Source organism: Sminthopsis crassicaudata, chromosome 2 (genome assembly GCF_048593235.1).
Source record: "Sminthopsis crassicaudata isolate SCR6 chromosome 2, ASM4859323v1, whole genome shotgun sequence".
NCBI classification, from domain to species: Eukaryota; Metazoa; Chordata; class Mammalia; order Dasyuromorphia; family Dasyuridae; genus Sminthopsis; species Sminthopsis crassicaudata.
In genome coordinates, this window is record NC_133618.1 from 55,322,446 (window position 1) to 55,344,823 (window position 22,378).

The window sequence follows — 22,378 nt, forward strand, 5'->3', positions numbered from 1 at the left end:
AAAATACACATTTCTTTATGAATCATATTGGGAGAGAACAATCAAAACAAAAGGGAAAAACAGAAAAAAGCAAACTCTATGTTCATATTGAAGAATATAATCTGCTAAGTACCTAGTGAGAATTTCAGGTGGTTTAAGTGCCATAGGAGTTATTTAAAATCTAACCTGTGAGAGCTTGGCCCTTGAAGAAAGTTTCATGGAAAGATTGGACCTTGAAGGAAGTGTATGCTGGCTTAGCCTCTTTGGTTCATCAGCCCCTATTAACAGATCCCCCTTGATTCACAGCCACCTGCACTTAGCATAATATCCGACACACAGTAGATGCTTAATAAATGCTCAACAAATGAATGCATGAGGCCCGAGCCAAAGGGTAACTGTTTTTCTTTTCTGAGGAAAATCCAGGCAAGTATCCCAGATGTTAGGAGTTTATTGCCAGATCTGATTCATCATTTTCTTTTAAAAATTAGTTATTAAAAGCTTAATATTAAATTTCAATACAACCAACTAAATTTGCTTAGTAACTATTTATATAGAAATATGTTTCAACAAGTGAAGTACCATAACTTTCTTTCTCAATTCTTCCCTCAAAATCCTTATCAGAATGCTGTGTTGTTTGTCTATTTGTTCCCTTTAACTTTTCCTCTTACTCAACTGTGGTGAGAGTATGTTCTGTCTTCTTAGTTTTTGATTTTATCTCCTTGCATTGTTTCTTAAAGGAAGCTCAGAATCGACTCCATGAATGGCTTAGAAAAAGTTGCTTCAGGGCAGACTTGGGAGGGGAAAGAACTTCACCAGTTGGGCAAACAGGTGGTGCCAGGCAGTTGTGGGTAAAAGGCAGGAACAAAGGATAGGATCCACAAGGTGAACCGACGCAGAGAGGTCCCTATCAGAGTCTGGGACTTCCAAGAACAGCTGATGATAGAAAAGTGTCAGGTAAGTCAGGCTAAAACCTGGTGTACCCAGAGTTCTTTGAGAGGCTAATATGCCAGGAGGAAAGGAACATAGGAAAACAGAAACACAGAATTCAAACTAGACTTCAGTCTTGGGGAAGGGGAGAAGAGCTTGGCCAAGGCAGGCGGTGTACAAGGGGGAGGGGTGAGCAAGGGGCACGAGGTTCCTCTGGGCTACCCGCCTGTCTGTGCTTGGCAGGCCCCGCTGGCAGAGATGTGAGAGTTTCACCCTCTTACCTGGACCAAACCCTGCAGGTGGGAGTATCATTGTGTAACTGGCACCCACAGAGAGCCCTTTGAAGATGGAAAATGGGCCACATCTGCCTGATGCTGTCACTTGTTAACACTGAGTTATTGTTGCTCCTGTCATCAGGACCAGATTGGGGATATCAGGGTGGGGGGGCCCTAACCTAGAGCCAATGGCCAATGGGAACCATGGAGAATGGAACCTTTGACCTATAGTCCTGTACAGCGGGGCCATGGAAACGCCCCCCTCTAGTTAAGTCTTTCTATCTCTGTCTATCTGTCTCTGTTTCTCTGTTTCTATGTCTTTTTTTTTCTCTTTGTGTGTGTGTGTCTCTTTCTCCTCTCTCTCTCTCTCTCTCTCTCTCTCTCTCTCTCTCTCTCTCTCTCTCTGTTTCTTTGTCTCTCTCTCTCTCTCTTTCTCTCTCTCTCTCTCTCTCTCTCTCTCTCTCTCTCTCTCTCTCTCTCTCTCTCTCTCTTTCTTCGTCTCTCTGTCTCTCTCTCTCTGGCTGTCTGTCTCTCTCTGTCTCTTTCTCTGGCTCTCTGTCTGTCTCTATCTGTCTCTGTCTCTTTTTCTCTCTGTCTCTTTTTCTCTCTGTCTCTCTCTCTCTGTGTCTCTCTCTTAGACATTCTATGGCTGATCTAACACTCTCTTCAAATAGAAGACTGTCAGAGCTGAGAAGCTACGTTGTATACCTCCTAAAAGGGAAAGGGAAGGGAAAGAGAAACCTAGTATCTGAGTTTGAAGAGATTTACTGGTCATCCATCCTGCCCCTCATGCAGGCACCTCTGCCATAGTATTCCTGACAGGAAGATTCCGCTTGTATATCTCCAAAGACAGGGAGCTCACTGCTTTGCAATTTTGTTTCATTGTTAGATAGCTCTAGTTGTTACTTGTGTCACTGGTAATGAGCCAACACCAGCCTCCTTGTAACTTCTACCCATTAGCCCTGAAGAAATGAAAGTCATTTGTGGCAGAGCCAGGATTAGCCCTCAGGTCTTCTGACTCTCCCCATAGGGTGGCACATTGCCTTCAGTCTTGCTAGAAACAGAGGAACCAAGTGAGAGGGCAGGAGCTGCCTTGCCTGCCCTTTGCTCCCCTCCCTTGCTGGCACGCAGCCAGGATGTCAGAGATTTAGGGGCTACACCTGGCTGCCTTAGACCTCTGTACAGAGACTCCCAAGGCTTGCCACAGTCCAGCCCACACTCATTCCTCCCACCCTTAGGTTTGGAGCCCACATGGAATGAAGGCCACTGCCAAGCCAGCCTTCCCATGGCCTGTGGCTTCCCCTCAGAGCTCTCCCACTAGGGCCAGATCCAGGCCCCTCCCAGGGTTCCCAACACCTGGAGAGCCATGAGGTCCCAGGGCACATCTTAGACTAGAGTCGGGAGACCCGGGGCCCTAGCTAAATGCCCTTGAATAATCACAAACATCTCTGGGCCTCAGTTTCATTATCTGTAACAAGAGGGAGTTGGCCGATGTCTAAGTTACTGTTCCAGCTCCTTTCCTTTGCTACAGCTCCTGGGCGAGGGCAGAGGGGAAATGACAGTGACAGAGGCATCAAGGCTTCTTGAGTTCCCCCACTTTTAACCAGAATCACCAGGCTGAAGCCCCGAGCAGCCTGTGGCATCGGGCTCCTCGTCTCATTTGACATTTCATTGCTCTGTTCTATTTACATCAGAGATGACAAAGATACATCCCCTCCTAGCACACGCACGGACCGCCAAGCACACTGATGTCCAATCCCCCAGCACACCCACGGGATCGCCAAGCACACTCATGTCCAGTTCCACAAGAGGCCCGCTCCAGGAGGGCACCCTTGCCCTGTGGCCCGGAGCCCAGCTGCCCACACGCTTACTTCAGACCCTTAGGTCTTTTCTCCTTCAATAAGCAAACCCCTCCCCCCTTTCCCCAATGGACCACATCCTGACTCCTCCCCCTCAATACTGGGAGACTCTGGGGTGGGAGGTGGGGGCTTACTCACCGGGCAGGCGAACTTTCCACCTGGGACTCTGGTCGTCCATGAGGGCTCTCCGGCTTGTGGGCAGCCAGCCAGAGGAGTGTGCTCTGGGCTACCGTGGGCTGCTCTGCCAACAGAGGCCGGGGGATGGGGCTGCGGGGGGCCTCAGTCATCCAACTGCTAACTCCCGAAAGGGGAGGGGAGAGGAGAGGAGGAGGAGGAGGAGAGGAAGAGGAGGAGAGAAAACTCTCTCTCTCTCTCTCTCTCTCTCTCTCTCTCTCTCTCTCTCTCTCTCTCTCTCTCTCTCTCTCTCTCTCTCGTTCTTGTTTGATTTTTGATTCCGTTTCAGAAGCAAACTCTGAGTCAAGTCAGTTGAAAAAGAAAAAAAAAGGGAGAGAGAGAGAGCGCCCAAGCCACAGCCAAACCACACACGAGAGGCCCTCCTCCTGCTGTTCCCCCCCCCCTCCAGCTCTCCCTCCCAGGCCAGCAGCCCGCCTGCCCAGCTCCCTGCCTGCCGCTTCCCGAGCTCGGCTGCAGTCCCGAGCCTGCCACAGCTCCAATCTAGACCATAGCCAGCCTGCAGTCCTGCCCTGGTCACTTCCTGCTTTCCTTGCAAATCTGGCCGGGCTTCCAGGAGATGCGCTTCTCAGAACGTGACTCAGTGGGGGCATTGATTCTTTGCCTCGAACCTTGACAGCTTCCTTTGCTCCCTCCCCCCCCCAACTCAGAGCCTGTCACAGAAAAGATTCCAGAGGGGGGGGGATGCACTCTGGGACCCCAGAGGCCATCCTAAGGATAGCCTTTCAGCCTCCTCTTCTAGCCCTGAGATCACATTAAGTACTAAGAGCTGGGATGTGGACCCCACGCTTGAACTTCCCAGCCCCATTCTCTTTCCACTTCATCTCTGCCCGAGAACAGGAAAAAAAAGAGCACTGACTTTGGATCTGGGTTCAAATGCTACTTTTCTGGGTGCTGTCTGTGTGACTGAGCAAATCATTTCTCCTCTGTCTATTTCCTCTATAAAGTGAGGAGATAAGATCAAGATGGCCTCTAAGTCCCGGTTCCAAATCTTGCTCCTGTGATGTTTAGGCAATGTGATATCCAGCAAAGTGACAAGACAGGATAGTTTTCTGTAGGATTAAGATCTAGAAGTAGGGTTTTATATTTAGGGCTGGATAGGATTTTGAAACCAATGAATCCAACCCTCTTATTTAACAGATAAGGAAACTGAGGCTGGGAGAAGTCAAGGCACTAGTAGTTATATGGGGAAGGAATTGAATCCAGATTTTGATTGAAAGACCAGTGCTCATGCTAAGGTCATTTAAGCCAAGAGTTTTATTTACAGATGAGGAAACTGAGGCTGAAAAACGTCATTGAGGAAGTTGAGGCTGAGATGGTTTAAGTACCTCATCCAGACACATTTGAAACTGTGTCAGTTGCAGAATTTGAATGCAGAGCTCCATATTCCAAGGTGAATATCCATTCTGTCATCCCAAAGCTTAAATCGTGGATTTTGAGACCCTAGATGGGGTCTCATAATTGAATTTGGGGTTTGTAAAATGATGATTTGTTGTCAGTGAATATTAGATTTATATACCTATTCTATATACCTGTATATCCAGAATCACGTAAAAAATTTCTTGGACGAAAAGGGGTCAAGAGTGAAAAAAGTTTAAGAAGCCCTATGCTGACTCACTCCCTCTGGTGAGAAAGTTGTGGGCTTCTGATGGAGACATCAAGAGCAAGGAACCCTGGAATGTAAAAGAGGAAGGGGACCATGGGAATTGGGGCAGGGCCAGGGGCAGAGATGTGTTAGGGGGCGTTGTCATGGAGAATGAGGTGTCAGGGAAGGTAGGTGGGCTCTGGTGCTGAGAGGGATTTCAGGGAAAACCAAGCAGATGGTTTGAAGAAGCAGTCCTTTTCCTAGCTGTTCCACATGTTTTTCTCCTGGGGGAGGTAAAGGCACAAGGGTTGGTGCCTCTAAGGCCTGACTTCCATTGGAGGGTCTTGGAAGTTCAGACCAAGAGCTGGGACTTTTGAGGTGATTTATTCCTACCTTCTCATTTTAGAGATGAGGAAGCTGAGGATCAGAGAGAGAAAGAGAGAGTAATGAATTTGCTCAATTATGCACTGATGAAAGTGGATTTGAAGTCAGGTTCTCTGAGTTGAAACACAGCACTGACTCAGTTGTCCCTTCATGGTTTCAGATCTCAGTGTTGATATTAGCTAACTGTCTTCTTCTCTCCCCCTCTAGCCCCCCAGGTTGGTGTTTTCATCTGTAAAATGGATCAAAAAGTCTCCAAGGTCTTGGCCACTCTAAACCTGTAAATTTTTATGAGTTTGAGGCTTGCCGGGACTCTGCTCCAGGCTGCCTAAACACAGGTCTTTCTTTCCACTTATTTTCTCCCCAAGGATATCCTTCCTCCTCCTACCTGCTTATCCAAGTACTGGACAGTCTTCAAGCTCCCACACAAGTCCCACCTGCTCCAGGAAGTCTCTCCTGGCCATTGTGATCCAGATTTCTCTCTCCCTTTCCCATAATCCTTACAATTTGAATCCAGAGCTCTAGCAATTTTCCAAGGGTAAGACTAGGGGTAAAATAGAGGATAAGGGTACTAGGTGAGAGGAAACACCTGACTGTCCTCTCCTCTGCAGGGAGGACTCTATGGCTAGTAGATTCATCCAAAGTTGGGATGCTCCGTCTACTAGAGAGACATGGAACTGTTTTGGAACTGGGCCACCAGCTGGGCATTCAGCCTCTGAGAAGCCAAATGTTTTGGGGAGGGGCCTGAAGGCAGCAGCAGAGTCATCCTCAGGGTGACATTTATCCCATTCTCCAACACACACGTGCACAATGTGTATGTGTACAAATGAACAAAGCTAGAACTGGACCTTAGAAAACCATGTCAGGACAAAAGCACAGTAGAGAGAAAAGTTCTGGCCCCAATTTGGTTTCCATGTCAGGGATGTGACAGTATGGGAGTGGGGAAGGTGCAAGAAAAACAATGCTGAATTTGGAGTCAAGGGACCTTGGTCTGAATCCTGATTCTGTTATTTGTTCTGTGACATTGAGCAGGAAGCCACCTAAAACTCATTCTTCCCATGTGTAAGATAGGGATACCCATGAAGACTGTTGTAAGAACTAGAATGAGATAATAATTGTAAAAGATTTTGTAAACAAAATATACAAAATATAAATTTTAGTTGTTACTACTACTACTACTACTACTACTACTACTACTACTACTACTACTACTACTATTACTACTACTACTACTACTACTACTACTACTACTACTACTACTACTAGCACTACCACCACTACCATTACAACTGCTACTATTCCTTCTACAATTATTACTATTATGATTACTACTATTTCTAACTACTACTGACTATTACTACTACTACTACTACTACTGACTATTACTACTACTACTACTACTATACTGCTACCGTTACTACTGCTACTATGATTACTTCTACAATGACTATACTACTGTTACAACTGCTACTACTCCATCTACAATTATTACTATTATGATTGATTACTACTACTTCTAACTACAAATAACTACTACTACTACTACTACTACTACTACTTTTACTACTGCTACTATGATTACTACTACTATGATTATACTACTGTTACAACTGCTACTATTCCTTCTATAACTATTGCTATTATGATTACTACTACTTCTAACTACTACTACTGTTATTATGATTACTACTACTACTACTACTACTACTACTACTACTACTACTACTTTTACAATTGCTATTACCCTTTCTATAATTATTGCTATTATGATTACTACTACTTCTAACTACTACTACTACTACTACTACCACTCCCCAGATCTCCCTTTCTCTGAGTTCTGTTCTATGCAATATACTCCCCAAGGTGATTTGACTAGATAATCTTTTAGATGCTTTCTAGCTCCAACACTGATTAGAAAACTACACAAGCTGTGAGATGTCTGTTCCTATTGTGTTTTGTGGAAGGAACCACTTCCTTAACCCTCATCATCTGACCTTGGACCAACAAAAAATGATGCTGAAACTTGGCCTGAAGAAAGCATGTATGTGTGTGTGTGTGTGTGACATGCACACACAAACAATCTTTCCTTGATAACTGCTTCTATAACAGTCAGGTTCAGCCATCTTTTCTCAGACTTATTATTGGCCAAGCCCTTTTTTTTCATGCTCAATCATCCCGGAATTGACACAAATCATTCGCACCATCAGAGAAACCTCTTGCTGCATTATATTAAATTGCAAACCAAAGATGAGGGACCTGGTGATGAGGTCTGGCCTACTGATTTCTGCCTTTGGGTTTTGGGGGATAGGGGAGTTTGGGGGGATGGGTGGCCTGTGCCATCTTGCTGATTTAGGATGCTTCTAGCAAAGGTCATATACTTAGTGATGTCACCCCATTCTCTCCATGGCTAGCCTTCTAAAGACATGGCTACTTTCTCTGGCTGCAGATCAAATTACCTCCATGGGGCTGAGAGAGCCAGTGAAAGCATCATTCCACAGAAGGCGGAACCCCCTTGGTTGGGTGACTCAGGTAAAGCCTATTCCTTGAGCTGGCATAGAGAATCACAAAACTCAGAAGGAAAGGGCCCTTAGCAGCTTTCCAGTCCAACCCATATCTGAAAGGAATTCCCACTATAACCTTCCCAATAAATGGCCAGTCTAGCCAGTCTTCTTGCTCCTTACTCAACTTGGAGCATCCCACACTGAGGTGATACTAACCTGTTGGCTGTCCCTCCTTCACATACAATACTCCATCTCCCATTGCTGTAGTACTGTTAGTTGTCCTTACTTGGAATGTCCTCCTTCTTCACCTCCATCTCTTAATTTTTTCTGGGCTACCTTCAAGACTCAGCTCAAATATTGCCTCCTGCAAGGAGTCCTTCCTGATCCCCCAGTTGCTAGTGCCTTCCCTCTGAGATCACGCCTCATCTACTCTGTTTAGTTCTTATATGTATCTACTCATTTATATATAAATACACACACATATCTTTCCTAATAGACTATAAGTTTCTTGAGAGTCTTTCTTTGTATTCTCAGTATTTAGCATAGTGCCTGATACATAGTAAGCATTTACGACTTCCTTGATCATTTAACAAGAAAACTATCCTCTGCTTGAGGAACTCCAATGACAGGGAACCTATCATCTCCATTAGAACTTGGACAATTCTAATTGTTACAAAGATTTTTCCTGACACCAAACTTCAGTTTACCTTTTTGCAAAATTCACTCTTTACTTCTAGTTATGCTTTCTGGGGATCAACAGATCAATTATGATCCATTTTCCATGAAACAGCTTTTCTAACACCCAAACATGGTTTTTATCATGGTGCCTCCTGAGGCTAAACATCCTCAGTTCATTTCACTGATTCCCATATACTGTGCACTTGAGACTTTCCTCCCTCCTGATTGCATTCTTCTGAATGCTTCCCAGTTTATCAAAATCCTTCCTTAGAATGTGGTATCCAGAGCTGAAGACTGTAGTCCAAGTATGGTCTGACCAGAGCAGAGTACAAGAGGACCTTTACCTCCTTATTCCTTAAACTAAGAGGCAGAATGTTGCAGTAAACAAGAGGCCAGAGAAACCTGAGTTCAAATCTTGCCTCACACACAGAACAGATGGGCCACAGAATGTAAGTCATTTAACTCTTCAGTGCCCAAGGCAACTGTTTTTCTTTAGAAAAGGTGTTGACCTGCATTGGAGATGGAGATTGTTTGTCTATGAGTCAAGTGTTGCAAAGTAAGCTTCTTTTTGTAGACTGTCAAACATTATATTTCCCCAGTATACCAAACGTTGCTTTTAGTTTTGTCTTTCCTTCTTCTCCTTCTCCTCTTCTTCCTTCTTCTTTTCTCATTTCTTCTTCTTCTTCCTCTTTTCCTTCTTGTCTTTCTAGTCCTCCACCTTGTTGTCTTTTTGCTCTTTCTTCCCTTCTTTTATTCTCCTTCTTGTCCTTTTCTTCCTCTTTTTTCTCTTCTTGCCCTTCTCTCCTCTTCTTCTTCTTTTCCTCCTCCTTCTTCTGATTTTTCTTCCTCTGCCTTTTTGGATCTCAGATACCTGACCTCCCCAAGGTCTAACATAGTAGCTTCCTTTGCATCAAATCTGCCTTCCTGTTATATTCTGTTAAAAAGGATTGGGTTTTGTTGGGGGGGAGGGGAATAAGTACTGGGAAAAATAAATAATAGGCCACATATCTATAACCCTTTAAGGGTTATAAATAGCATTTTCCACAGTATAATAAAGCAGGAAATACAAGGGTCACCATTCCCAATTTACAGATGAGGGGGAAGTTGCTCTCCCAATGTCACACCGATATTAAGGGTTAGAACTGAGATTCAAACTCAGGTCTCTTGCCTCCAGTCCAGCACTTTACAAGATTCAGAGCTGCCTCCACTAAAAAAGTCCTCCCAGCAAGTTACCAGGTATAAAAGTCTATTTTTATCTTTTGTGCCATTATGAAACTACTTGGAGTTGATGCCTGGTTGATTCATGTATTTTTATTAAATATCCATGTAAATGCCTCTTGTCCTTTACTAAATCAGCCACCAAATCAACATAATACCTAAAAAAAAATCTTTACTGCCGTGATATCTGAAAATTTCTTTTAGCTTGTGTGTAAAAATAAAACCAGTCACAGGAAAGAAAGGTAGCTTGATAAGCAAAATGGGGGGAAAATGGGTCTCTGCATTGCCAATGCCTTGTAGTGATAAGAAATTATTTTAGATCATGGCTCTGCACTTCTGTGTGACCTTAAAAAAGTGACTTCCCCACAGTGATAGTCCTTTCTTCTTTGGTTAAAAAGTCAGTGTTGGGAATGGGGAGGGAGATTAGATGAGATGATCTCTATTATGCTTTCAGCTCTAAATCTTATAATCTACAGATATGAACAAAAGAGTTATCTTCAGTCCAGAGAGGCCCGATAAGCATAGAAAGATTTTAAACCTTTTGTTGGCTTATGGACAGATCGGCTGGTTGCTGTCCTTTGTTCTCAGAGTTCCAAAATGGCACTACTATGTTAGAGTCAAATTAGTGTGTCTAACTGTGGCTGATCCAATATGAACTCGGATTGCTCTGCCACAGGATGGGCATAAATAATCCTATGTTCATAACTGCTCATCTCATCTTTCTTCTGAGCTAATTCAATTCTGCTTTGCCCACAGAGCACAGCACCTCCTCTGATGAGGGCACGCCATGGTGGACAGTCCTGTGCCAGTGTCTCCTATGTCAAACAATTGATTCTAAAGTTCTTATGAGAGTATTCTTGCATCGCTTCTATCTTGACCACCTTGTGAGAATCCTCCATAAAACAGTCTTTTTGGCAAATGTACATTTGTCATTCTAACAACATGGCCAGCCCAAAAGATAGATGGGAGCCCTAAGACTCCTTCTTATACACACAATCTTGTCTTAGCTCCTACAACCCAGCCACCTTGCACAAATTTGTCTTCCCCATGCTATTTAGAGTTGCAGAGAAATCAACACCATTAATTGGTTTGAGATCAAAGCTTAAAGCCTTCCAAGTCCTAATTCTGCTTGAAAGCCCAGAAGGAAAGAGGCTAGGAAGGTGGGGGAGGATAATGACTGAATGTTTTGTGCACAATTTTGTTTTGTAAATCATTCCAAGGAAGGAGAGGAAAATGCCAAAGCTTGACCCAAATGCCATCTCCTTCCCAGGCCCACCTTCCATCCCCTAAGCTTCCACAGAACTAAGTAAGGAGAACTAGCAGCTTCCCCAGCGGCCAACATTAAACCCTTTGTGGCAGTGGCTGCCCCAGCAAATCTTGGGAAAACCTCAATGTTATTTAGAATTAGGTAGTCTCAACTAAGAGCCTCCATTTTCTAAGCCCAGGAAATAAGAATAAGACTTTATGTGGCCTTTAAGACATAATCTCTCTCTCTCTCTCTCTCTCTCTCTCTCTCTCTCTCTCTCTCTCTCTCTCTCTCTCTCTCTCTCCTCTCCCCATATATATATGTATATATATATATATATATATATATATATATATATTATCTCATTTGATCTTCACAACTTTATCACATGCTATTTTTATTTTTACCCCAAGTTAAGGTAAAGAAACTGAGGCTGAGAAGATAAGTGACTGACCTAAGGTTATCCAATTTCTGAGGACTCCTATCAGTGTCTGTTCTCTGAATTTGAAGCAGCCTGGTAGGATACAGAGACAAAGGGATTTGACAGAAAGAGTCTTAGTCCTGGATTTTGGGGGTGATGTCCACAAATTGGGTGAACCTAGGAAAGTCTGCACTACTTACTTCCAAGGTTGGAGAGGAAAAACAAAAGGGTTTGTAAATCTTAAATTGATATAAATGGAAGCAACTGAGCCAATCTGTGCTTCTACTTCCCTGTTCTGGTAATATTAGGTCTTGACTTCTCAACTAGATCTGTGATCCCTTGGAGACCAGGGACCTCTTGTTAATCCCCACAATTGCTCCCATACTAGGCATTCTGAAAATACTAATTTGGAGAAATGAATATTTAGAGCTGGAAAAGACTATAAAGCAGGGATTCTTAACCTGGGAGTCTGTGAATTTAAAAAAATATCGGTAATTGTTTTTCAATATTATTGATTTCCTTTGTAAGTCTATGTTTTCATTTTCTGCATTAAACACATGATTCCAGTTGTTTGACAACACTGTTGTCAAAAGAAAAAAAAAAAGAAAGAAAGAAAAGGAAAAGAAAAACCTAATCTCCTCATTTACAGATAAGGAAACTAAGGCCCAGAGAAATGAAGTTCCTTGACTGAAATCACACAGGTAATAAATGGAGTTGGAATTTGAACTGAGAACTATCTTGGAGACTGGATGGTGCAATAAACAAAGTATCTGACCTGGAATCAGAAAGACTCATGGTCCTGAGTTCAAATAGGTACTAGTTAGCTGTGTGACTCTGGGCAAATCTCTTCACCCTGTTTGCCTCAGTTTCCTCATCTGTAAAATGAGTTGGAGAAGGAAATGGCCAAGCACTCCATTACCAAGAAATACCCCAAGTGAGGTTATGGAGAGTTGAACTAAAGTGACTGAACGACAGCTTTCTCACTCCCAAGCCAATGTTCTTGCTAGTGTATTATGTTGCTTTGGTGTGTGAGAACACTTCAATATTTATCCTTCTTTGGAATATAGAAAGAGAAAAAAAAAAAAAAAAGATCAGAGACTGATGACTCTAAAGGTAACTGAAAATGTGTCTGCTTGAAAATGAGCCTGAGCAGGTACCTCAGAACCTACAATGATATGCAAATCATATACAAACCATATTCAAATCCCTGGGGCCCCTTCTTGGAGATGGCTCAAAGGCAAGCCTTCCTGCTGACCCCTGCACATAGACTGGATGCCAGCTCAAGACACTAAGGGATTTAGCTGCCAAGGGCCACACTTTGAAAGAAACTTACCTTTCATCTGCTTTCATTTCCTGATGGGAAACCGTCTCCTGAAAAATTCTTCCTAGACTCCTATTCATTTCCAAACTGGTTCATTTTACCACTCACAGGAAGGGCAGGGGGAGAAAAGGAAAGTGAGCCTCAGGTATTCCCATATAGGTGGTCCATTCAATATCCACCCTTGACTCTGCAATAGCCTCCCAACAGGTCTAATCCATCTTTATCGGACAGCCAAAGGAATTTTTCATATGTATGGATATATGTCATTTCCCTGCTCAAAAATATTCAGTGGCTCCCTATTACTTATTAAATTAAAGGCCAAATTCTTTTGTAAAGCATTCAGGGTTCTACACAAGCTGGTTCCATCTTACCTCTCTCTATCAAATACTCTGCACTCTTTTTTGGATGAAATTTGGATTTGAACTAATGTCTCTTGTTTACCCGTTCAGGGCTTTCTCTGCAAAATCATCCATATCTGTGTTGTTTTTTTTCTGAGGCAATTGGGATTAAGTGACTTGCCCAGGATCACACAGCCAGGAAGTTTTAAGTGTCTGAGACTAAATTTGAACTCAGGTCCTCCTGACTTCAGGGCTGGTGCTCTACCCACTGCACCACCTAGCTGCCCCTTATATCTGTGTTTTTTAAACTGTGAGTTTCAACTCCATATGGAATCCCTAATTGAATGTAGATATTATGAAATTATGATTTATTATCAGCAAATGTTTGATTTGTATACCTATTTTTATATTTGTATACCCATGGTCATGTAAAATTTCCTTGGTGAAAAGGGGGCATGAGTGGGAAAAGTTTAAGATCCACATCATGGGGTTTGTTTCATTCTTTCTTTTTTCTTCTCTTGTCCCAACTGGCTTGCTCCTTCCATCTGTATAGCCCTCTTCTTGAAATCCTCTCACAGCCTAGTCAAAAATATAGTAACTTGACAGGTTCCCCCCACTCCCCACCTCCCAAGGAGATGTAGCTGAAATACATAACACCATCTCAACAGGAGAATTCATTCTGCAGCATGTGGTGAGAAGGGAACATGGCGGCTCTGTGGACTTAACGCCTGTCCCCAGGCCCCCTGCTGAAGCTGCTAACACAGACTGATTTTCCACAAGCACAACGTGGAGAGAAAAGCAGGATCTTAGAGGAAATTTAGGTTCATGAGCTGGAAAGAATCTTAGAGAACAAATAGTTCTGTCATCCTCCACCGCCTTATAGATATCATTACAGAGATGGAGGAAAAATGGAGACCCATAAAAGGGAAATGACTTTGCCAATGTCTACTATAAGTAGTGCAGGTGGGATCCAAGCTCAGAGGTCCTTGGATCCAAATACAGGTTTCCCTCTATAGAACAGGAGAGTCAGACCCTCCCCAACTGTGACCCAGGCTGGCCATTCCAGGGTGCAGGACGGGAGATACTCAGAGGAAAGAGAGAGCCTGCTTTTAGATGGGCACGTTTGGGGAAGGGATAAAAATACTCCCCCTGTCTCCTGAGCCGAGCTCAGGGCCTGCAGCCACTCTGCCTGTGACTGTAGGGCATGCAGGATGGATGAGTGAGGGGTGAAACACCATCCCCACGTATGAAATAGAAGGGGCAGGGATCGTGGCGACTGGTGAGAAATGCTCTTCTCCCTCCCTTACTCATCCTGGTAGTCCCTGTGAGCAGTCACTCAAGCTGGGAGAGAGGAAGAAAGAGGAGGGAGAGGAGAAGGAAGAGGAGGAGGAGGAGGAGGAGGAGGAGGAGGAGGAGGAGGAGGAGGAGGAGGAGGAGGAGGAGGAGGAGGAGGAGGAGGAGGAGGAGGAGGAGGGGAAGGAGGAGGAGGGGAAAGAGGAGGAAGAGTAGGAGGGGAAGGAGGAGGAGGAGGAGGGGAAGGAGGAGGAGGAGGAGGAAGAGGAGGAGGAGGAGGGGGAGGAGGAGGGGAAGGAGGAGGAGGGGAAAGAGGAGGGGGAAGAGTAGGAGGGGAAGGAGGAGGAGGAGGAGGGGAAGGAGGAGGAGGAGGAAGAGGAGGAGGAGGAGGAAGAGGAAGAGGAGGAGGAGGAGGGGCAGGAGGAAGAGGAAAAGGAGGAAGAGGAGGAGGAGGAGGAGGAGGAGGAAGAGGAAGAGGAGGAGGAGGAGGGGCAGGAGGAAGAGGAAAAGGAGGAAGAGGAGGAGGAGGAGGAGGAGGAGGAAGAGGAAGAGGAGGAGGAGGAGGGGCAGGAGGAGGAGGAGGAGGAGGAGGAGGAGGAGGAGGAGGAGGAGGAGGAGAGGAGGAAGAGGCAGAGACAGAGAGACAGAGACAGAGAGGCAGAGACAGAGAGACAAAGACAGAGAAGGAGAGAGAGACAGAGGGGGGAGCGGAGTGTCTGGAGCACCGCGGCAGCGAGCCGCCCGGCTGGGAACAGGAAGGCTGCGCTCAGGCGCCAATGAGATGTGGCAGGTGTGTAATGAACCATTAGTCAATGTCACGTTTCCTGAGCAGCAGACGGCAACCTGGGGGCTCCGGCCTAACCGCGGGGCCGGCTCTCCTGGCACGTCCCGGCTCCAGCCCCGCCATCGCGCCGCGGCTCCCGGCAGCTTGAAGGGGGAGCAGCTGGCGGATGGGAAGCTCGTGTCCCCCGGCCCCCCGCCCCCAGCACACCCTGCGCGCATTTCCGCCGCGGGGGGCGACCCCTGTCACGTCTGCCCTCGCTCCAGGAGGCTTCTCCAGGGCTCTTAGCCACTCACAGCCTGTTCTGGAGAGGTGGGGGGCGAGAATAACGGGAAATCGTGTGCGTGTGTGTGCCCGCCCTGTGGTGGGGAGGGGGTGGAGGTGCGACTGACTGCACACGGCCCTCGGTTTCCTCCTGCCCAGAGGGCTGGGGACAGGAGCGGACACCTCCCAGGAGGACCCGCGGACACTGAGGTCAGAGGGAAGCGCCTCATTCAGTTCTCACTGCAACCCTGGAGGCTCCCTGGCTGGACTCGTGGGTCAGGGCTGTCTGCCTGGCACCCACTGTGTGAAAGCCGGGATAAAAAACAATGCCCTAGAACCTCATAGGTCATCTGTCTCTGACTCTGCCTGTCTCTCATTCTCTCTGTCTCTGTCTCTGTCTCTCCTCTCTCTCTCTCTCTCTCTCTCTCTCTCTCTCTCTCTCTCTCTGTCTCTGTCTCTCTCTCTCTCTGTCTCTGTCTCTCTCTCTCTGTCTCTCTCTCTCTCTGTCTCTGTCTCTCTCTCTCTCTCTGTCTCTGTCTCTCTCTCTCTGTCTCTCTGTCTCTCTCTCTCTCTCTCTCTGTCTCTCTGTCTCTCTGTCTCTCTGTCTCTCTCTCTCTCTCTCTCTCTCTCTCTCTCTCTCTCTCTCTCTCTCTCTCTGTGTCTCTCTATCTCCATCTCTCTCTCTCTGTCTCTCTCTTTCTCTCTGTCTCTCTCTATCGCTGTCTCTCTATCTCTGTCTCTCTGTTCTGTCTCTCTGTCTCTATCTCTCCCTCTCTGTCTCTCCGTTTCTGTCTCTATCTCTCTTTCTCTGTCTCCTCTTTTTCACCAATCCCCCTTAATTTTTCCAGGGACTAAACTCCGACCTCTGAACTTGGCGTTTGGCTAACGCAGACCTCACGCTTGCAGAAAGGGCTGCCTTTCTCCCAGACTTTAGCCTGGTGCTTTATGATGTGGGAGGAAAGAAGAAGAGTAGGAAGGTAGAGCTCTAGGGGTTCCCATGCTTTGTGACCCCCCTTCTCTGTCGCCAGTAACTGCTTTTAGATCTGGGTTGTAGCTGGAAGTGCTGGGGCATGGGAGCTCCTCCCACAAGGCTGTTGAGCACACAGCCCGCTGCTTACAGGATGCACCAAGGAATCCTATCAGAGGATTGAAGACTTGGAAGGAACCCAAGAGGGCTAGTCCGGCCTCCCACTCCATAGTCTTTGAGTGGCTCTATGGTGTTGCAAGACTAGCAAGGGGCGAGAAAAACTGGGTTTTAATCCAAGCTCTGACATTGACTGGCTATGTGAGCTGGGCAAGTCAACCCCTCCGCACTGACTGACTTCACAGAGTTGTTATGAGGAATGAGGTTTTTAAGCCTTGAAGGACCATGCAAATGCCTCTCTTATGTCTCAAAGTCAGGAGAGCGGGATGTCAGTTCTGACATCGTCCCTCATTTTGTGACTCTTCTTTGGGTGTTGGATTCTTTACCCTAAAATGACTGGGTTGAACCAGATGATAAAAAAGGTGCCCTGCTGTGCTAACATTCAGTGATCCAGTGAAGAATCCCCTCTCTGCTGTCCTTGACAGATGAGATAACTGCCAAAATAGGACAGGTAACTCACTCTCCTACTGCACTACTACTCTGTGCACTCTGGTTCCACCTGGCTGCCCATATTAAAATAAGTATTCAATAATCTTGATTGAAATTCACTTTACTTATACTAGGGACAAGTAACTCACTCTCTTTTCAGGCGTCCTTCCATTGAACAGTGGAATAGTGTATGTCATGATGGCATGGTGGAGCTGGTGGATATCAATCCCTACTCTTCCCTTTAGCTCACTCCCCCCAACCCAAAAGTCACAGCCCAGACCTTCTTTGGACTAGAATAGAAACTCCTTGAGGGAAAAGATTTTCATTCTTGTTTTTGTAACAAGTGCTTAAACAAGGTGTTTGATTAGTATATCCTTAACCTGTCTTCCTACTTTTATTCTTTCAGCAACACAGTCCCTCTTCATTGAAAGCCTCTTGGAATTCCTATATTCCTTCAAGATTTACTTCAGGGACCCACTTCCTCATGGAGACCTCTCCAATTTCCCATTGTTAGAACTTTCCCTCCTCAATTTTCCTGATATTTTGATACTTAAACAGATCTATCATTTCATTGATGTTCCTCTTCTTCCCTCATTCCTTCCAGAAAGCAAATTACAACTTATCCATGCCCACCTATCTTTTGGAACTTGACCATTTCTCTCAAGACCTTGACCTCCAAAAGGGGTCCATCCTGTGTATCAGAGGTCTAACTTTAAATCTTTCAAAATCATGGATTCTACTGGATTATACAAGCTCTCCATTGGTTATATCCTTGATGGTAAGCATTGTTTCTCTCATTGCCAGTGCCTCCCACAATGCTTAGCATATCTTATGCTTAATAAATACTTGTTGATTGATTAATCTCTCCTCACTATCACTAAGCAACCCATACTCCATTTCTCTGATGATATCATTGACCTCACTTCTTGAGCAACATAGCTTCTTATATTTCAGACTGCTCGGTCTGCCACAAGGATGAAGGGCTCTCCTTGGTGTGACCGAGAACATGGGAAATCTTCCCTAGGGAGGTCCATAATCATTCAAAAGTATTTGGCCCAACTCTCCATATAGCAAAAACCAAGTGAATGAAGAATGTCTGTTGTCAAGATTGTAATGTATAGTTGGACTGATAACCTATAGAGCTTGTCTATGGGCATGCATTTCTCAGGAAGACACTTTGAATGGACAATGAGCTGAAGCCAGAGTTGGACAGGAGAACAAGAGTGAGCAGCATTGCCTTTGGGAAACCACGCCATGGTTTTTCTGACCCTAAGTGACTGTTCAAAATAAAGACCATCTCTTGAACAGCCATATTTTCTGAGTGATGCTGCATGGCAGGCAGTTATAAAACTACCACAGTTTCTGAAGAATATAATTTTCAGGGCCCTAGACTTATTGCTGCATAGGTTGTATCTTCCCAGTAAATTTAAGCTCCTTGAGGGTCATGGGGGTTGTTTTATGGGTGCCCTCCATCCCCAGCATTGAGGGCAGTGCAAAGCACATTGAAGTAAGTTTTGTTGTTCAGTCATTTCAATCATGTCCAACTCTTCATAACCCCATTTGGATTTTTTTTTGGCAAAGATACTGAAATGGTTTGTCATTTCGGTCTCCCATTCACTTTAAAGATGAAGAAACTGGAGTGAACAGAGTTAAATGTCTTGCCCAGGATCATGTGGCTAAGTGTCTGAGGCTGGATTTGAACTCAGGAAGATGAGTCTTCTAGATTGCACTACTACTCTGTGCACTCTGGAACCACCTGGCTGCCCATATTGAAATAAGCACTCAATAATATTGATTGAAATCCACTTTACTTCTTTTTATGACCAATAAACCACAATTAGGACAGGACCAGCATTTAGGGCAGATGTGACATTGCATAAGTCAAAGAGAAACAGCAGCTTTTACTTTGAACCAGGCTCCATCTCTTCCCTGTTCACTGCCTTTGCTAATCTGAGAGGAGGCAGTCTCCTAGCAGGGATCATCTCCTCTCCACCCCTCCCACAAGAGCTCAGAGGCATTTCCTCTATTTCTTTGGAGAAGAACTATGAAAAGCATGACCTTTGGCTTCTTTGAGGGTTGGGGAGGAAAGATAACAGGATGGGGAGATTCCATCTCCAAACTCTATTCTCCATCTTCCCTAAGAATGCAGTCTCTCCTGACTTTTGGACCGTTAGGGGTGACTAGGAGCCAGACCCAGACGAATCCTGGGGCCCATCAGCTTTCCTACCAGGTGGTTTGGTACTTTAAGATAAGCAGAGTGTGAAAATCCAAGGAAGAGGGAGACAGAGAGACAGAGAGAGATATTGGTCTCCAGGGAGTGGACAGGAAGTGGTCAAGTGATGAGCAATGAACCAAGGCAGAGCAGAGATGCAAGCTGTTTGGAAGGCAGATAACCATGGCCTTTGTCATAAACCAGACTTTCTTAACCTTTCTTAACATGATTCATGGACAAATTTCAGGAGATCTGTGAATCTGAATGGGCAAAAAATTATATCTTTATATTAGCCTCTTGCTGAAATTTAGAATTGTCTTTAATCACTTAAAAACATGATTCTGAGAAAGGGTCCATACATAGGCTGTACCCAACTGCTAAAAAGTCCAGGACATACAAAATGGCCAAGAACTCTGAGATAGTCTCCCATGAGACTGTGGGATTACCAGATTACACAGGAAATCAGGCACTGGGAAGATAAGCTTGGGTAAATTGACTAAAGAATATCAAAGGACTAATTTGTGGGATATTCTCAGAAACTAAGACAAGACTCTGTGTAAGAGCCTTAGATGGGTTGGGTGGCTCACTATGGCAGTAGCTGATATTATAAAGAATTTTTAAGGTGTCTAAAGCATTTCATGTATCCTATCTTTTTGGATCTCTACAAAAATCCCATGAGGTAAGATTACTACAGACTAATATAATTTTATAGAGGAGAAAAAGGTTAGAGAAATTAATGGCTTATTCATGTCTATTCAGATAATAAGTGTTGGAGCCAGGATTTGAACTCAGGTCTTCCAATTGCAGATGCAATGTTCTTTCTACAATATCATTTGCCTTTCATTGGCCATCAGAGGATCTCTGGAAAATTGTATGTAAGAAGTTAACTATTAAAGAAGTCAATTGATGCACGTATTTGACCTATATTTGGATTCCTTGTTGCTTAAGGGAGGAAGAAAAATTTGGACTACAAGGTTTTTCAAGGGTGAATGTTGAAAACTATCTTTGCATGTATTTTGAAAAATAAAAAGCTATTATAAATTTTTAAAATGACTAAATAAAAAAGCCTATTGCATCTTAAAAAAATTCAATTTAACAAAATATTTTTAAAGCACCTATTGAGTACAAGACGATATACAAGAGCTCGGAAATACAAAGAATAAAATAAACTGGTTTTTGCCTTCAAAGAACTTACATTTTATTTATTTATTTATATTTTGCTGAGGCAATTGGGGTTAAATAACTTGCCTGGGTCACACAGCTAGGAAATGTTGGACGTCTGAGGCCAGATTTGAACTCAGTTCAAGGCTGACACTCTATCTACTTCGCTGCCTAGAGCTTACATGTTAGAAGAAGCAAATAGAGAGGTGGGAGAAAATACTAACAAGATGGAGGGTTAGGGTAGGAAGGGACAATCAGCAAACACAGAAGGTTCTATTCTGAAAGACAGGCCATGTAAGAACAAGGAGATGGGAGATGGAATGTTGAGTTTAAGAGACAACCAGATTACCATTTTGACTGGAAAGGAGAATATTGGAATAGTCTGAAATCAGCATGGGAAGGTAAGTTGGGACCAGTAGGGGCTTAATGCCAGGCTAAAGAGTTTGTATCTTATCCAAGAAGCATGATTTTTGAGTGAGGGAGAAAAAGATAAAATCATATTTTGGGAATGTTAATTTGATAGCTGTATGGGAGATGGATTAGACAGGGAAGATACTGGAAGCAAAGAAATCCATTGGGGGCTGCTATAAAAGGTAAGGAGAGAGCAAAAACGGACCTGACCTACAGCTGTAGCCTTGTGAGTGAAAAGAAGAGTCCAGATGAGAGATTTGCTAAATAACTTGGTATAAGGGATGAGGAAGAAGGAAGAATCCAGATTGGTTCTGCAAATGTGAATCTGCTAAGTTGGGTTGCCTTTACCAACAATAACAGTATTAATAATTAACTTAAGGTTTGCAGAACATTTTTTAAGTATCATTTGATCCTCACACCAACATCAGGAAATGGGTACTATTATTATCCTCCTTTTACAAATGAAAAATCCAGGTCAGAGAGAAGTCCAATGACTTGCCTGCAGTCACATAAGTCACACAAAGAAGGTGCTCAGAAGAAGGTCAGAAGAAGCAATACAAGGACACTTTCAAGGTTTCTCTAAAGAACTTTAGAATGGATCTCATGGTATAGGTAGCATACTATACTAGCAAAGGACCAAACAGCACACAGCGTGTCTGAATTTAAAAAGACACTGTGTGCTCTATGAAAGAAGCAGCATTGCAGGAGCTCAAAAGAAATGCATCAATTCAGAGACATCCCCACTCCAAATATTCACTATTTGTGCCCGACCTGTGGTACAGCTCACTTGGGTTTTTATCAGTCACAATTGGGAACGCTGTATCTTGACTCCAACTTAGAGATATCATTTTGGTTCTCTTAGAGAATGAAAGTCAACAACCACCAATCAAGTATCCTGAGACTAGCTTTGAACTGAGGTCTTCCTGACACCAGAACAACATCCTACCCATGCAATCGAACTGCCTCTAATGCATCTGAGAGCAAGGATGAGTGTCACAGAGAAGATGAGCTCTGTTTCAGCCATAATGAATATATAACCTTATTGTATGGCAAAATTCACATCCTTGGGCATTTCTTGGGCTCTTGGGGCCTTAGTTTTCTTGTCTCCAGTTTCATGTGTAGTCATTATTTGACTATATTATGGAAATGCTTTTTTAATTCTATAAATTGAAAGAAAATAATAATAATAAAAAGAAAAACAAGAGCTGAACTGACCTAAATTCCTTGCAAGATCTAATGCTATAATTCTATGGCCCCAGTTAACTGCTTTCATTAGCATGCAGGCTACTGATCACTGCCACCTTCTCTGTTGCTTTGCCAATCGGGCCTGACGTCCACTCAAACCCTTAGCCAGTACATATAAGATCCTTCAGAAGTCAGTGGCTCACAGAGTCAATAGTAAATTTCACCTTTTCTCCACCATCTTCCCGTTCTCATATGAGAGCTGGGGGTTAGCACATCATTACTGCATCTATAAATCCATATGATTTCCATTCCCAATTCTACTTCTCATCAGTGGCTAGCGCTCATTCTCTACATCTATCAGAAAGATCAGATTTTTGGCACTTCTCAGAGACTTGTCATCCATCATCGCTGGGACTCTAGAAATGACCTTTCAGGCTTAGTTGACCCTCCAAATGGGCACTTTCACATTTGCTTTAGGGACATAGTTCATTACCTCTTTGGTATTCTGTAGGCCTCCCAGACCACCCCCAAGACTCCCTCCTGATCCCCTTCTGCTCACTGGCACCAGCTCCTGTTG

The 22,378-nt window shown here is 44.3% G+C and overlaps 1 protein-coding gene and 1 long non-coding RNA gene across 5 annotated transcripts in view; one reads left to right on the top strand and one right to left on the bottom strand.

Moving 5' to 3' along the window:
* The window catches only part of GSE1 (Gse1 coiled-coil protein), a 771,132-nt gene that overhangs the window by 408,623 nt on the left and 340,131 nt on the right, over positions 1 to 22,378 (bottom strand). The window lies entirely within an intron of this gene.
* LOC141554426 (uncharacterized) lies at positions 776 to 20,682 on the top strand. The gene is made up of 3 exons (XR_012485869.1): positions 776 to 933; positions 7,645 to 7,727; positions 17,437 to 20,682. It is a non-coding gene; the product is annotated as an uncharacterized LOC141554426 (long non-coding RNA).